The sequence below is a fragment of the Piliocolobus tephrosceles genome, chromosome 5 (genome assembly GCF_002776525.5).
Source record: "Piliocolobus tephrosceles isolate RC106 chromosome 5, ASM277652v3, whole genome shotgun sequence".
NCBI lineage: Eukaryota > Metazoa > Chordata > Mammalia > Primates > Cercopithecidae > Piliocolobus > Piliocolobus tephrosceles.
The window spans coordinates 88,995,048-89,011,833 of NC_045438.1; the positions used below are offsets into that span (position 1 = coordinate 88,995,048).

The 16,786-nt window shown below is 36.1% G+C and overlaps 1 protein-coding gene across 1 annotated transcript in view; it reads left to right on the forward strand.

The window, feature by feature from the left end:
* Positions 1 to 16,786, forward strand: part of ME1 (malic enzyme 1) — a 224,103-nt gene that overhangs the window by 1,119 nt on the left and 206,198 nt on the right. The window lies entirely within an intron of this gene.

Consider the following 16,786-nt stretch of genomic DNA (forward strand, 5'->3'; position numbering starts at 1 on the left):
TTTTTTTTTTTTTTTTTTTTTTTTTTTTTTTTTTTTTTTGTTTAGAGCTGTTTTCTTTTTATTAAAGGGGAATTCAGTGTACACCCTGTTCAGAGACTCCTTTTCGGATCCTGGTAACACTTCATTTTCCTTCACTGGTGATGCAATGTAAACACTCGGGATCTCTCTCAAATAAAAAAAAAAAATACCTCCAAATTTATCATTTTGCTTCCACACTTATTTTACAGCCAGGTTTATCTCTGAATTGTGCCTTTTGTTTGTGTGTGTGTGCGCGCGCTTTGGATATTTCCTACTTATTCAGGACTTTGAAAATGCCATTCAGTCAGCACAGAGGTCTGTTTAGTTATTTTGGTTGTCTCTTTGGTGGACTGCTTTTTGCGTTAAGAATAGGAGCTCAGCTTTTTCCTTGTCGTGTTCCTGATGATTTGTTGATCATATTAATGACTTAAAGACATGATTTATTTAATAAGTGACAGTGTGAGTTCTTTCTTGTTTTTTGTGGTGACAGGCACCTTTTACAAATCTATGATTATGTGCTATCTGTGGGCATGTAGCATTATGAAATTGTAAATAATTCCTACTTATTTCTTTCTTTAAAATAAATTTAATTGCTAGTTTGTTTTTTTTCTTTTATTATTCTGCAGGTTTGCCACCTATTTTCAGTAAAACAAAAGTAAAATTTGATGTGACAAAACAATTTGTGACTTGTATGTGTCACCTGCCTACTGTAATTTATGACCACGTTTTGGGTTGACACTTAAGAAAGACCACATGAGTTGTATAACCTGTTTGATTTTCCTCAAGTCAGGGGCAAGAGTGTCTATTAAGAGTGTGTAGATGGCATAGGCAATCCCTGAGCAAGAGTAATTATTGCCTTTATTATGCTTACATCAAGAATTTATGATATAAAAATCCTTTTGACTCCTGTTCACAAGGTTACTAGGAATTAAGGATTAATTCCTACTTCAGAATAATAGTATCACAAAGATCCTCCATCAAGGATAAGATGTAACATTAATATGTTAAAAGCACATTTTCAAATTTGTAAAAAGTGAACTTTTTATTTGTATTATGTCAAATTGGATTCACAATCCAGCGTACCAGCTTTGAGGCAATCAATGAAATAATCTTTTACTTAGTTCTAGGATGGTGATCTGGTGCCTTATGAGAGTAACAGAATTTCCTAGGTACCATTGAAACTACAGCTATGGGACTTTATTCATCTGTCATACACTCAAGACCTCTAGGCCTTTAAGTTTGCTAGTAGCCCAGGAATGTTTTGGTTTATTTTTATTATTATTATTTTGTAATAACCTTTGCTCCAAAGAGGCAATAGTAGATTTTACTTTCCCCTAACAACCCAGCCTGTCACATATTTTTTTCAACCACACTAACACAGAACTTCATCATTTTACCTTTGGGTAGCTGCAACAACAGTTTTGCTGGTTTTATTTCCATTGATATAGTTCATTCTACATATATGTATGCAAGAGATACCTTCATTAATTAACATTTTATTCACTTCTCTATTATACAAGCATTTATAGTATGTTGTTATTTCCTATTATGTTTAATGTAAAATGAATCTGTCAATTGGGTTTATAGTCTTCTCCAAACTTATCTTATTAGTTCCCCAATGTAGCCTTCCACTTAAAATATATTTGCTGAATCTGTTAATTCTTTCCTTTTTGTGTTAATTTCTACTATGAAAATGTCTTAGTTGATTTAATAGTAATCTCTCTAGGGAAGCATTTCCTAGTTATGTTAGTTTTATTATCATTATTTAACACCTCTGTTTTTATTATTCAGTTGGACTGTATAATTTTGTATTTACTAAGTTGTATTTTTTTTTTTTTTTTTTTTTTTGAGACAGAGCCTTGTTCTGTTGCCCAGGCTGGAGTGCAGTGGTGCGATCTCCATTCACTGCAAACTCTTACCTCCTGGGTTCAAGTGACTTTTGTGTCTCAGCCTCCTGAGTAGTTGAGATTACAGGCATGCGACACCATGCCCAGCTAATTGCTATATTTTAATAGAGACAGGGTTTCACCACGTTGGCTAGGCTGGTCTCAATCTCCTGACCTCAAGTGATCCACCGGCCTCGGCCTCCCAAAAGTGTTGGGATTACAGGCGTGAGCCACTGCACCCAGCCGTAAGTTGTATTTTTTTTCTTATTTCTTTGATTGTCATAGGGCAGGAGTCACAATATTTAGTACAGTATTTTGCTCAGTAGACATTAAATAAATGTTTACTTAATGAATAAGCCATGTCTTTATTTTTGTCTTTAAACAGAACTCAGCTTTTAAAGTGATCGTTTGGGCATTATCCTCTTTAAAGTAATTTTGTGAAAATAAATTCACATTGAAGTCTAAAGTTCAGTTGCCTTCCTATGCCATTATATTGCATGCTGGAATATAGTCAGAAAAGTTGGAATTTGGTTTAAGTTTGATAAGGTCATGAAATTTTAATTATTTGCTGGATAACCTAAGGGAGGTGCTTCATCTTGGTAAAATCAAAGTTAACAGTAGATGTGATATGAATTCAAAAATTTTCATAAAACTTAAGAGAATTAGGATTTTCATTTGTTATGATTCCTGTATGAGTTTAAGAACTATTTGTTTACACGAAAATATGCGTTATTCCAGGTAGGATTTCATCAAAGCCATTGGGGAAGTAAATCTGCCTCATGTTTAGGAGATTTAATATTTTTCTGTGCACAGCCCAGACTATTTTTGAGATGCTTATCTTTGCCAGTTTTATATAAACGTGTCTAATTTAATGTTTAATGTTTTTTTAAAATTTTTAATTTTTTTAATTATACTTTAAGTTCTAGGGTACATGTGCACAACATGCAAGTTTGTTACATATGTATACATGTCCAATGTTGGTGTGCTGCACCCATTAACTCATCATTTACATTAGTTATATCTCCTAATGCTATCCTCCCCAACCCCTCCCCACAATAGGACTCAGTGTGTGATGCTCCCCTTCCTGTGTCCAAGTGATCTCATTGTTCAATTCCCACTTATGAGTGAGAACATGCGGTATTTGGTTTTCTGTTCTTGCGATAGTTTGCTGAGAATGATGGTTTCCAGCTGCATCCATGCCCCTACAAAGGACACGAACTCATCCTTTTTTATGACTGCATAGTATTCCATGGTGTGTATGTGCCACATTTTCTTAGTCCAGTCTGTCGCTGATGGACATTTGGGTTGATTCCAAATCTTTGCTATTGTGAATAGTGCTGCAATGAACATACATGTGCATGTGTCTTTATAGCAGCATGACTTATAATCCTTGGGGTATATCCCCAGTAATGGGATGGCTGGATCGGATGGTATTTCTAGTTGTAGATCCTTGAGGAATCGCCACACTGTTTTCCACAATGGTTGAACTAGTTTGCAGTCCCACCAACAGTGTAAAAGTGTTCCTATTTCTCCACTTCCTCTCTAGCACCTGTTGTTTCCTGATTTTTTAATGATTGCCATTCTAACTGGTGTGAGATGGTATGACATTGTGGTTTTGATTTTATTTTCAGGGATATGGTCTGATATGGATGAGTTGTGTTTTAAATTTTTTCTCAATAATTTTCATGTGACTAATAATCATATTTCATAAATTGCCCTTCAAAATTAAAATTTTACACACAATAAAATAATCATTCTTATTTTTTATTTCTCAATTAGTTTATTTCCCTTTGCAATGGTAGAAAACACTAATTGATACTTCTATCATAATTGTGCTTACATGGTTTCTATATCTTAAGATTAAATAATAATATGACCCATAAGTAAATCTCCAAAAGACACCACTCTTCCATATTTTAGGCAGTTTGGTTCAGTATAAGTCATGCTTAAGAGTTATGTTCCAGGAGAAGATAGTGTTTTATCAAAGTTAATTTGGGTCAGCATTACTAACTTTTAAATCTAAAAAATCAGCTTTTGTAGCTGTTTGCTTCCTGGCATGACAAGACCTAGTTGGGTGTGTTGTAAGGAAAAGAGAGAGAAATAAGATCCATGACAATGAAGGAAAAGTACCCTAAACCTCTTTTCCTTCAATGTAAACTAGACCCGAATGAATTATTCAGAAAATTTCATCCAACCACAGTTCTCTAGAGTTGCTTCCGCAATGTGAGAAACTGATTTATTATTTAAGATAGAATCCCATTTATGTGAAAGTCATATACAGCCAGATACCTCTGTATATGTTTGTTACCTTTCTGCAGTTGAAACAACAGCAGTAGTATAGAATATCACAATAACAAAATGTGTGCTGTAATAAGAAAGATGAGTTTGATGTGATAACTCTTGAGACAGGTGATATGGAGTATAAGAAATATTGAAGAGAAGAATGGATTTGAGATTTTTCATTTTTCAGCTCTGATTTCCCTCTAACTTTTGGACAGGTAGGGGAGAATGTAATGTAAAGGAATGGACATTCTAAAACTTTGTGCCTAGAAGAAATGAGCCCAAGTCCCAAGTCTCCCATTTAGCTATGTGATATAGCATCTGGGAATGTCCTCCTTGCTACATCATCCCATGGTGGAAGGCAAGAGAGGGGATGGTAGAGGGTGAGAAAGAGCAACAGCGGGCTGAACTTGCTTTTATAAGGAACCCACTCTTGCTTACAATAAGGAACCCACTCCTGCATTAACAATACTAATCACCTCATAAAAATCCCAGCTCTCAACACAGTTGCATCGGGGATTAAACAACACATGAACTTTGGGGGACACATTGAAACTATAGTAGGAAATCAAGTAATACAATAATGAATAATGTTCTCTAAAAACAGGAGAATATAACTACTAGAGCTTTTGTACTAATATACAAACCCTGGATTTTAAAACACTGGTATTATTTTTTCAATAATCAGGTAATGGTTGAGTAAGAACATCAGCAAAAGTACTTGCATGTTTGATATGGTTTGTCTGTGTTCCAACCCAAATCTCATCTTGAATTGTAGTTCCCATAATCCCCATGTGTTGTGGGAGGGACCCAGTGGGAGGTAATTGAATGATGGGGGTGGTTATCTTCATGCTCCTGTTCTCCTGGTAGTGAGTGAGTTCTCACGAGGTCTGATGGTTTTATAAGGGGCTTTCCCCCAATTTGCTCTTTCTTTTTGCTGCTGCCATGTGAAGAAGGATGTGTTTGTTTCCCCCTCCGCTATGATTGTATATTTCCTGAAGCCTACCCAGCCATGCTGAACTGTGAGTCAATTAAGCCTCTTCCTTTATAAATTACCCAGTGTTGGATATGTCTTTATTAGTAGCATGAGAACAGACTAATACAGTAGTCATACTAATGTTAGTAATTATGTTATGAGGCCAAGTGTGATGGCTCATACCTGTAATGCCAGATGTGAGCCACCTGGGAGGCCAAGGTGGGAGGATCACTTCAGCCCAGGAGTTTAAGACCAGACTGGGAAACATGGCAAAACCCTGTCTTTACAAAAATGAAAAAAAAAATACAAAAAACTGGGCATGGTGGTGTGCATCTGTAGTCTCAGCTACTTGAGTGGCTGAAGTAGGAGGCCACAGTGAGCCATGATCACACCCACTGCATTCCAGCCTGGATAACAGAGTGAGACCTTGTCTCAGAAAAACAAAACAAAGCAAAAAGAAAAAAAAAGAAAAAAAGAAAAAAGAAAAACAGAAGAATAAAACCTTAGAGATCCAGAGGCTGAAGGAGTTCTAAGACTTCCATTACACTATTAGGCATTGGCCTTTTAGGCTTAGAATATATTAAAATACATTTAAATTGTCTATTCAGAGTCTTAAGATGGCTACCTAGTAAGTCCAGGAGAGAAGCCATAGAATAAAATCAACCCTGCAGACACATAGATTTTGGACTTCTATCCTTCTCAACTTTGATAAAATAAATTTATGTTTAAGCCACCCATTGTGTGGTGCTTTGTTGTGGCAGCTCTAGCAAAGTAATAATATGCTTCTGTAATTGAAGCAAAATTTCATAATACAGCACTTTTCCTTGCTTTGTTTAGTTGACATTTTCTGGACTTTAACAGGAACATGTAGGTGAGAAGAAGTAATGATCTAATCAGTCAAGTTTGCTTGTAGCCATTGCCAATTTTTGACAATCTCTGTCTTTTGATTTCTGTGTTTAGGCCATTTACATTTAATGTAATTGTTGATACACAGAGAGATAAACAGATTTCTATCATATCATAGGTGTCTGTTTCCCTATTTTTCATTCCTCTATTTTTCCTCTCCAAACTAGTTTTTAATTACTTAAATATTTTTATTATTCCATTTTGATTTATTCCATGAATTTTTGACAATATTTCTTTGTATAACTTGTTTTTAGTACTTGGTGTGGTGATTATGATATACATACAGAACTTTTCACAGTCAACTTAAAGTTAAAATTTCACCACTTCCATTGAAATATAGAAATCTTACCATTATATAGGTCTCATTGCCTTCCTCTATTTATGTTGTAGTTATATGTATTATATCCTCTTATATCTATTTATATGTATTACATAAACATTTTTAAAATAGTAATTTAATGTAATGTTTATACCTTTTTCTTTTTTTTTTTTCAGTCCATCCTCTTGAGTAGCTGGAACTCTAGGTGCACACCATCATGCCTGGCTAGTTTTTGTATTTTTCCATAGAGACGGCATTTTACCATGTTCCCCAGGCTTATCTGAAACTCCTGGGCTCAAGAAATCCTCCCATTGTGGCCTTCCAAAGTGCTGGTATTATAGGTGTGGCCTGTAACTTTTATTTATTTTTATTTTGTTTATTTTTCTTTATTATTATTATTATTATTTATTTATTTTGTTTTATTTTTTTTGAGACAGAGTCTTGCTTTGTCATCCAGGCTGGAGGGCTGTGGTAACATGGCTCACTGCAGGCTTGATCTCAAGGCTCAAGCCATCCTCCCACCTTAGCCTCCTGAGCATCTGGGACTACAGCATGTGCCACCACTCCTGGCTAATTTTTGCATTTTTTTGTGGAAACAAGTTTCATCATATTACCCCATCTAGTGTCAAACTCCTGAGCTCAAGGTGTCTGCCTACCTCAGCCTCCCAAAGTGCTGGGATTACAGAATTGGGCTACTGTTCCTGACCTAAACTTTCGTTTTTAACTGTCACACATATTTTAAAGAGTTTAAGAGAGAAAGGATAATCTATTATAGTTACCCAGGTAGTTAATATTTCTGTTGCTCTCTTTCATTCCTCATGTTCCATGTTTTTTTATGGGGTATCATTTCTCTTCCATTTAAAGAATGTCCTCTAACATTTTTTTAGAGCAGGTTTGCTGGAAACCAATTGTCTTAGTTTTTCTTCCTCTGAGAATGTCTATTTTATCTTCATTCGTGAAGGATATTTTCGATAGTTATAGAATAATGAGTTGACGGTTCTTTCCCTTTAAGACCTAAAAAAAAGCCATTTCTCTTCCTCCTGCCATTTCTTTTTCCTGATGAGAAATCTGCAGTCATTCAAGTTGATATATATTTGTAATACACCGATGTATTATAAACATATATTTTCTGGATGTTTTAATGGTATTTTCTTTTTAGCTTTCAGAATCTTAAATATAATGTTTCTGGGTTTGGAGGTTTTGGGGTTTATCTTCTTGGGGTTTTCTGAGCTTCCTGATTCTGTAAGTATATGTCTTTTACCAAATTTGATACATTTTCAGCCATTATTTCTCCAAATATTTTTTTCTTTCTCCTCTCTTTCCGGGACTTTGATGAAACAAATGTTAGGCCTTTTGATACTGTCCTGAGACTCGGAGCCTCAGGTAACTACATGATAGTATCAAAAGGCCTACTTTTTTAAGGACTTGTTTTCTCTTCAGACTGATTTGTTTCTAATGATTTAGCTTTATGTTCACTGACGCTTCCTACTCTCATCTCAATTCTGTTCTTGAGCCCATCCAATGAATATTTTATTACAATTACTGTATTTTTAAGTTCTAAAATTTCCATTTGGTATAGCTTTTATTTCTTGTCCAATACTTTCTGTCCATTTATTTAGAAAGACTTTGCCCTTATGTTCTTAGGCATAGTTATAATAACTGATTTTAAGTCTTTGTACATTGTACAGAAATTTCAAGATCTGACACCTCAGGATTGGTGTTTGCTTATTTGTCTTTTATTTTCCAAGGTAACGTTTTTCCTGTTTCTTTCTATGTTGAGTAACTTTTTAATATTTTCCGGACATTTGCATATCATGAAATTCTAGCTGTCAGTTATATCTTAAGGGGAATACTGTTCTTCTTAGCTTTAGTGGTCACGCAACCTGGTTAGGTCATTTTGCAAGTTGGACCCACCTGTGGCCTGTGATTCCGATACCAATATGGTTTTCAAAGTCTACTCAGTAGTACCATTTGGATTTGTCCATTATGTGTACCACCCAGTGGATAGTGTGGGATCTGTGCAGTAGTTTATGCTATAGTTTACTTCTCAAAGCCTTTGGTATGCTGTTTAAGGTCAGATCTATGCACGTTTAGCTCAAAGGTGAGTGTAGACGTTAATATACAATTTTATGGGATTGCTCTCATGATTTCCCTTCTTTCTGTGATCTCTCTGATATTTTTTGTTTCCATGAGGACCCCCTTTCCAGTTGTCTGAACAGAAAACTGGACTTTTGTTTTCCTGCCCTGTTGTGTACTTCCTTCAGATGTATTTGCATCTGGGGCCATGCGATTGGAAGACAGGGAGAGAAAGTTGCAACAGGCATTTGACCTAAGATCTTGAGACCAGATCTATATCCTCTGGTAAAAAGAATGATTCCCTTACCTTAGAATTTTAGGCCTCTGTCATGGTTTTTGCTTCTGCCATCCCTGTGGGATTATCTGGAAGTTGGAACTAGAGAGGATAGAAAATTGGATGTTCTTGCTTCTCTGACCTTTAAGCATCCCCTTTCCGATTCTTGGACCAGAAAGATAAGGCTTCTCTTGGCAGTCTTTGTACATAATCAGTTGCACTTTCAGCTTTTCTGCTGCGTTTGAGTCAAGGCCAGTTGATTACAGCAGAGAGAAAAAAAGCCAGGTCATATTGGAAGAAAAAAGTGCCAGGAAACTTAATCTGGTTTTATGGCACTTTAGATTCTAATCTTCTTCCTTGGTTCTTCTGCTATCGTTTATTTTTCCAGTCTTCAAATAGCTGCTCAATAGCTCCCTACACAAGGATTGTTGTTGGATTTAGTGGGAGAGACAAAGTATACTATAGCTACCATTTTGCACAGAACCAGACCCTCAGGTTGTTATTTTTAAGGTATGAATGTGTGAAACTCAGTCTAACTTGATTTTAAGTTCAGAGAAGGAAAATATCAGGGAATTGGTTCCCAAATGTGTACTCAAAATTTTTTCCGATTTTACTGGGTGCATATTTGCTATACCAATCAATATTAATAGTAAAGATTATTATGCGGAAATGGTTCATGTAAGACAAAATCTCTATACATAACTTATAAAATGTCTGTGTTCTAAGGATTTAGAAAGAAGTTTTGCCTTTTTGATATCTACATACTTCATTTCTGCCCCTCTTTGTGCTGTGAAGGAGAATAGAAAGTTCTATGTTCAAAATTTCTTTGGGGTTCCCTCTCTTGGCTTTGGGGCCCACTCCCTGTCTCCATAGAGGGAAGCCTCTTCTTTCTTTCTTCCCCCTTCTTTCGTGCCTATTAAATTTTCCACTACTTAAAGCCAAACAAACAAAAACAAAAAACAAAACAACAAAAAACCCAACAACAACAATAACAAAACAAAATTTCTTTGTGGATGTGGGAAGGAGTGTTATACTGGTTTGCATCATAGATTTATCTTTCAATATAGTTGCTCTTAGGGCCTGGAATGTAGTAGGTATTCTGTAATAATTTGTTGAATGGATGAATCAGGGATTATTCTTGAAGTAACATTGTCTTACCTTGCAGATATTGCTATCACCTCTCGGTAGTTCACATTCTACCTTGTGGGATAAATGCACAATAACCTCTTTTATATGCTGTCCAATGTGTGTTGGAGAATCTCTTTTCCTTAATGGGTATAAGGATGACCACTATATCGTTTAGGATTAGGTTTTGTTACATATAACAAAAAAGCAAAATAAAAGTGAGTTAACTATGATATAGCTTAATTATGATAAACTGTTTGGTGGGTCCACAAAGTCATCAGGAACATAGGCTTCTCTCTTGCTGCTCTGTCATCTTCAGGATCACTTCATGGTCCTAACTGAATATGTAGGTCTAAAGATACCATCTACAGGCTGGGCGCAGTGGCTCATGCCTGTAATTCAAACACTTTGGGAGGCTGAGGTGGGTGGATCACTTGAGGTCAGGAGTTTGAGGCCAGCCTGGCCAACAGGGTGAAATTCCATCTCTAATAAAAATATAAAAATTAGCCGGGCATGGCAGTGGGAGCCTGTAGTCTCAGCTACTTGGGAGGCTGAGAGAGGAGAATCGCTTGAACCAAGGAGGTGAAGGTTGCAGTGAACCAAGATCATACCACTGCACTCCAGCCTGGGTGACAGTGCAAGGCTTGATCTCAAAAGAAAAAAAAAATACCACCTACACATTCCAAGGTGGCTGCTGGAAGAAATGAGAGAATTACAAGAAGGCCTACTTTTCAGTGGAGTCCCCTCTTTTAAAGTAGCCTTCCCCACATTTCACATGATACTTCCACTTAGGTCTCATTGTTCAGAACTCTGTCATATGGCCACATGTAACTACAGGGGAGTCAGGAAATGTCTATTTAATGCATTGCAACCCCAAATAATATTAGGATTCTGTTCCTGGGAAGGAAAAGGGAAATAGATGTTGTGGTAGGCAATTGGTAGTCTCTACCATAGTCAAAGCTGCCAGAAGCAAAAGCATTGAGATTTAATAAATGTAAATATTAAATATGAATGTAAGATTCTTAGAAATTGAGGTGAATGGTTCTTAATATTTTAAAAATAGTCATAGATTAATTTTCTAAAAATAAGAAGATATAATAATATGAAAAGTATGTCTGCCACTTCTGTGTCTGGGCTAGCTGGTTCCCCTTCCTAGAGGCAACCACTGTTGCCAGTGACCAGTGTTTTCATTATATACTACAGATAATGTATGAAGTATTTTTTAAAGTTAATTTTCATAAGTTAAAATGTTATTGATATAGGGCATGAATCAGATATGCCCTTAGTGTGGTAGATAGGAGATAATGTTATGAAGAAAAATGTTTCAGGTGGAAGTATATATGTGAATTTTATAGAGACACCGAAAACAGATTAAGAATCATGATATCAGGTTGAACCATCTATGATTTGCCTGGTAGTCTGAAACTAGTTCTAAAGCATTGTTATACTCACCACCTTTTGTTTATTTTTTTTAATCTGAGCTAGCCTTAGTATGTGGATTCCTTAATATGGTGAGTGATAAACATGCGGGTTGACTATTGCTAAACTCACAACATTTTTATGAAATGGAATAACTAGTCAGCAAAGGTGCTGGGGCTTCCCATTACTCTTAGGATAATGTTTGAAACTTCTTACCTGGTTAACTAGGACTTGCCCACTCAGGTTCGTACCGTCTTTCCAGTGCTCATCTTTTATTATTTTCTCACGGTTGGTGCAGTTTCTTTCCCTATGCTTTCCCTGAGAAGCCAAGCTTTTCTGCAAGAGGCGTTATGTCCATGCTATTTCTTCTCTGCCTACCCCCAACTTCTCACCTGGTCAACTGCTACTCTTTCTAATCATCCTTCAGATTGCATTTTGACATTACTCTTCAGTGAACTATTCTTTTTTAACTGCCCAAATTAAGTTTTTCCTTTACTTTTCCCTGTACTTATCATAATTGTTACCGTTATTTGTGTAGCTTTTCATATAATATCCTGTTAAGCTCTTTATATCATAAGCCTAATGAGACTATGGGCCATACCTGACAAAACGCTGTTTCATTGGGGTAGTTCCTATTTACATTGTAAACATTCACTCAACGATATCTGTGAGTGTGATGATTAATTTTCTCTGTCAACTTACTTAAGCCATGGGGTATACAGACATTTGTTTAAACATTACTCTTGTAACTCTTGTAGTGTCAGTGAGAGTGTTTCTGGATAAGATGAGCATTTGAATTGAGTAAAGCAAATTGCCCTAATGTGGGTGGGCCTCATCCAATCAGTTAAAGGACAAAAAAGCTGAGTAAAAGGGAACTTCTCCTGCCTGACTGTCCTGAAGCTGGGACATCAATTTTTTCCTGCCCTTGGACTCAAACTAAAATGTGGGCTCTTCCTGAGTCTTGAACCTCCTGGCTTTCAGACTGGATTTACACCGTTACCATTGGCTCTCTTGGGTCTCTAGCTTGCTGGCAGCAGGTCTTTGGACTTGTCAGCCTCCATAATCATGTGAGCCAATTACAGTATTTCTCTCATAATAAATCTCTTCATATATATGAAGGTTCAGTTTCTTAGGAAAACTGACCAGTACAGCGAGCTTCACAACCCCCCGTAAAGTAACTGTAAAAGGAGAGAAAAACATCTCCACAGTGGATCTGAAGCAAGAAAGCCATCTTGTGGTGTTTCTGGGAATATCATGTCTGAGGTATATATCCCTTAAGAAACTGAAGTGTAGTCCTCTGCAACAGTTCTTAACATATTTTGTGCCAAAGGCACAAAAGTTGGAAAGTTGATGAAGTCTGTGGACTCCTTAAAGCAATGATTTTAAATAAACAGTATACATAGCATTACAAAGGAAACCATTTGTAATTAAATATAGATATCAAAATATTAACAAATATATCTTACAAATGTGTATTGTAAGATGTATTCCTCTTTATTGAAGACTTATGCAGCAAGATATATATTTAAATATGGGCAATTTAAAGTAAAGTTTTATTTTTTAAAGGGATCAATATCAAGGTTGTCTACATGAGTAGCCTGTGTGCCTGTTCATGTTATTTTAAAAAGTTGGACCTGGTGCAGTGGCTCAAGCCTGTAATCCCAACACTTTGGGAGGGTGAGGTGGGTGGATCATGAGGTCAAGAGATCAAGACTGTCCTGGCTAACATGGTGAAACCCCATCTCTACTAAAAATACAAAAATTAGCTGGGCATGGTGGCATGCGCCTATAGTCCCAGCTACTTGGGAGGCTGAGGCAGGAGAATGACTTGAACCTGGGTGGTGGAGGTTGCAGTGAGCTGAGATCACGCAACTTCACTCCAGCGTGGGCGACAAGGTGAGACTCCATCTCAAAAACAAAACAAAACAAAACAAAACAAAACAGTTGGCTAGGTACAGTGGCTCATGCCTGTAATCCCAGCACTTTGGGACGCCAAGGGAGGAAGATTGCTTGAGGACAGAGGACAGGAATTTGAGATCAATCAGGGCAACATAGTGAGACCCTGTCTCAAAAAAAAAAAAATTTTCCAGATATGGTGGTGTATGTGTACAGTCCCAGCTACTCAAGAAACTAAGACAAGAGGATTGCTTGAGCCCAGGAATTCGAGGCTGCAGTGAGCTATGATTATACTACCGCACTCTATCCTGGGCAACAGACTGTCTCTAAACAAAGCAAAACAAAACAAACCTTATTGCAGATCTAAAGCTGCAGAAATTTCAAAGTAATGAAGAACATGAATGTTATTTCCAGATACATGCCACAGATGTAACATGACATAAAAATAATTGTTATTTCTATTGAAAAGACAAAGAAACTGCTATTTTTTATTTTTTGAGACAGGTCTCACTCTGTCACCCAGCCTGGAGTGCAGTGGCATGATCTTGGCTTATTGCAGCTTTGACTTCCTGGGCAAAAGACATCCTACCACCTCCGCCTCCCAAGTAGCTGGGACTACAGGTGCATGCCACCACACCCAGCTAATTTTTTTCTTTTTTTTTTGTAGAGATGAGGATCTCACTATGTTGCCCAGGCTGGTCTTGAACTCCTGAGCTGAAGCAATTCTCCCACTTTGGCCTCCCAAACTGTTGGGATTAGAGGCATGAGTCACTGTGCCTGGCCAGGAACTACTGTTAATGTGTGTCTTGTTTATTTCATTTAAAATGGAAGGAAATACTAAATCTCATGGAGTTTATGAAAAAGATGTCCAAGTTCAGGCCTCATTAATTACTCATCTGTGCCTTGAGAATCTGTGATTAGGTCTGTGAACCTTAAGTTAAAAGCCTCTGATAGGGAGCTAAATTGGTTCTTCACCAAAAGCAATGACCTTGGTCTCTGAAAACTGATTCTTAAACTCAGAAGCTTTCACAATACTGGAATGTGAAGAATAAAAGTCAGTATTCACTTAGCATGTGCGTATTAGTGACTCTATTTTAAAACTTAATAACATAAACATTTATATAACACTTTATAATTTATATAGGATGCAAAAACGCCTGGTCTCATTTTTTCTTCCCAACAACCCAGTGAAACACACATAACATGTACTATGTGTTCAATAAATAGTTGATGAGCCTTATTTAGCAGATGCAATAATTGAGGCAAATCTCCATTTAACCCTTAATACCTTAAATATTTGCTCAAAATCAAGCATTAAGTCATATCTACTTGTGACTCAAACTTGACAAATGCTATGCCCTTTAGTCTTATGTTGCTATTCAGTCATATTTGTTGGTGAAGTGTGCATCTAAATTTCTAGTGTATGGATTATCACAATCTGTTAAATACCAAAAATGTACTGATTAGCTGCCTACAACAAATAATTGTCTGTCCTAAACTGTCACTAGTGTCAAGATTGAGAAACCTGGTCAAGATGAAAGTACTTTAAAAAATCCCCATAAACTCTGGCACTTATGCTGATATGTAGATATATATTTTGGTCAAACCAAAGTTGATCTTGAATGCCTGGTTTAAAGTCAATGAAAAAACTTGTTAATAGTGGATTAGTTTAATTAAATGATTTCCTAACATATGTGTGGAAAGCTTAATTATTATTTGGGAGATTTTAAAATCATGAGCACTCTTTGTACTATTGCATAAATAAATCTTTGTTTGAAATTTGAATTCGATGATTTGGTTATTCAAAATAGAACTACACATAACTGAACCACAGAGTACTGAAAATTTGTCTCACATTAATATATTTATGCATCCATTTGTTTATTTAAAATGTATTAAGGCCCTGCTCCATCCCGACATTGTACTAGTGCTGTCATACAAATATGAATAGTATATTGCCTGTCTTCCAGACCTGGGTAAAACAGCAGGTAAGCAGAAACAATGAAGTATGGGAAATTCTATGATAGAATTATCCCTTGAAGGAGATCATTATTCAGGGATAGGCAAGGGACACAGGAAGAGACAGACATTTGCAACTTCATGTGTAAATTAATTGGTAATTAAATGTGTTGGAATTGCTGTCTAATGCTCATAGTCTGCAGATTCTTCCATTAGCTTGAAGAGTTAAGAAATCAAGACACAATAGAGGATTATTTTATAATTCTGATCTTTCTGGTTCACTATATGAGTAATCACTATACACACTGTCATAGGCATAGAGGATTTTGTCACATGTGTAAGATTTTTTAAAATAGTGTAAAGGTACATATGATAACTAGGAACTCTACTGGCAACCAGTGGTTTTTTTGGATTATTCATGCATGTTTCAATTGAAGATCTTAAATTTTGATTTTTCATCATTTGTGTACATTGCTAGTTTCAGTTATTTACTGAAAAGTCTCAATCTGCTTATTTAACAGATACTTTTCTCTATTGATTTAGTAACTGTGAAATTTGCCTTACAACTTCTCATGATAAAATAGCACTCTATCTTGCTGAAAAGCTTTTGAAACTTTTCAAATGATTTCAGTGATTTCAAGAAATCTATTTGGGAAAATTTAGTGTTGATGTTGATGGCTAACAATTTTTCAGCCTTAGAAAGAATCTATAATGATCAGTAATAAGACTTTTAAGCGAAAAATACTTAAACCTCTCATCCAATGTTTTAAAAATCCATTTGTCCTCTTAGGTACAGGTGTTCTTTCCTTTTTTTTTAAAAAAAATTTAAGCAAACATGTCACTTAAATCACAAAATTGTAACACTTGCTTATATCCTATATTCATACCTCAATGAAATAATTTGGGGGTACTGTAAAGTGATATTTTGCTGTAAATTTTAGGGTATCAAAGGCCAAGACTTAGCTGAATGTATTTTAGATATATTGTCATAATCATTACCAGGTTAAAATTACTTTATATAAGACATGAGTAAAAATTAATTGCTATGCAATGAAACCAAATGATCTTTTTTGTAAAGAAGCTGTGTTTAATATATTGTTGGTCTTGAATAATTGGTTTTCTGTCCTTTACAGAAGATAATAGTGAAGAATTAATTTGTATAGTTAAATGCATTCAAAGTAATTATTTTTATATGATTATTTTCTGATATAAACTTTACCTTATAAATACATATGTCATCTGGCTGATTTTTTTGGGGAAAAATGAGGTTGGATGCCATCAGGAAAATTATTTCTTTTAGTTTAGTTTTTTCTTTTTTTCAAGATGGGGTCTAGCTCTGTCATCCAGGCTGGAGTGCAATGGTGTGATGATCTCAGCTTATTGCAACCTCAACCTCCCAGGATCAAACGATCTTCCCACCTCAGCCTCTTTTTCTTTTTCTTTTTTTATTATACCTTAAATTCTAGGGTACATGTGCACAACGTGCAGGTTTGTTACATATGTATACATGTGCCATGTTGGTGTGCTGCACCCATTAACTCATCATTTACATTAGGTATATCTCCTAATGCTATTCCTCCCCCAACTCCCCGCCCCACAATAGGCCCCGGTGGGTGATGTTCCCCTTCCTGTGTCCAAGTGATCTCATTGTT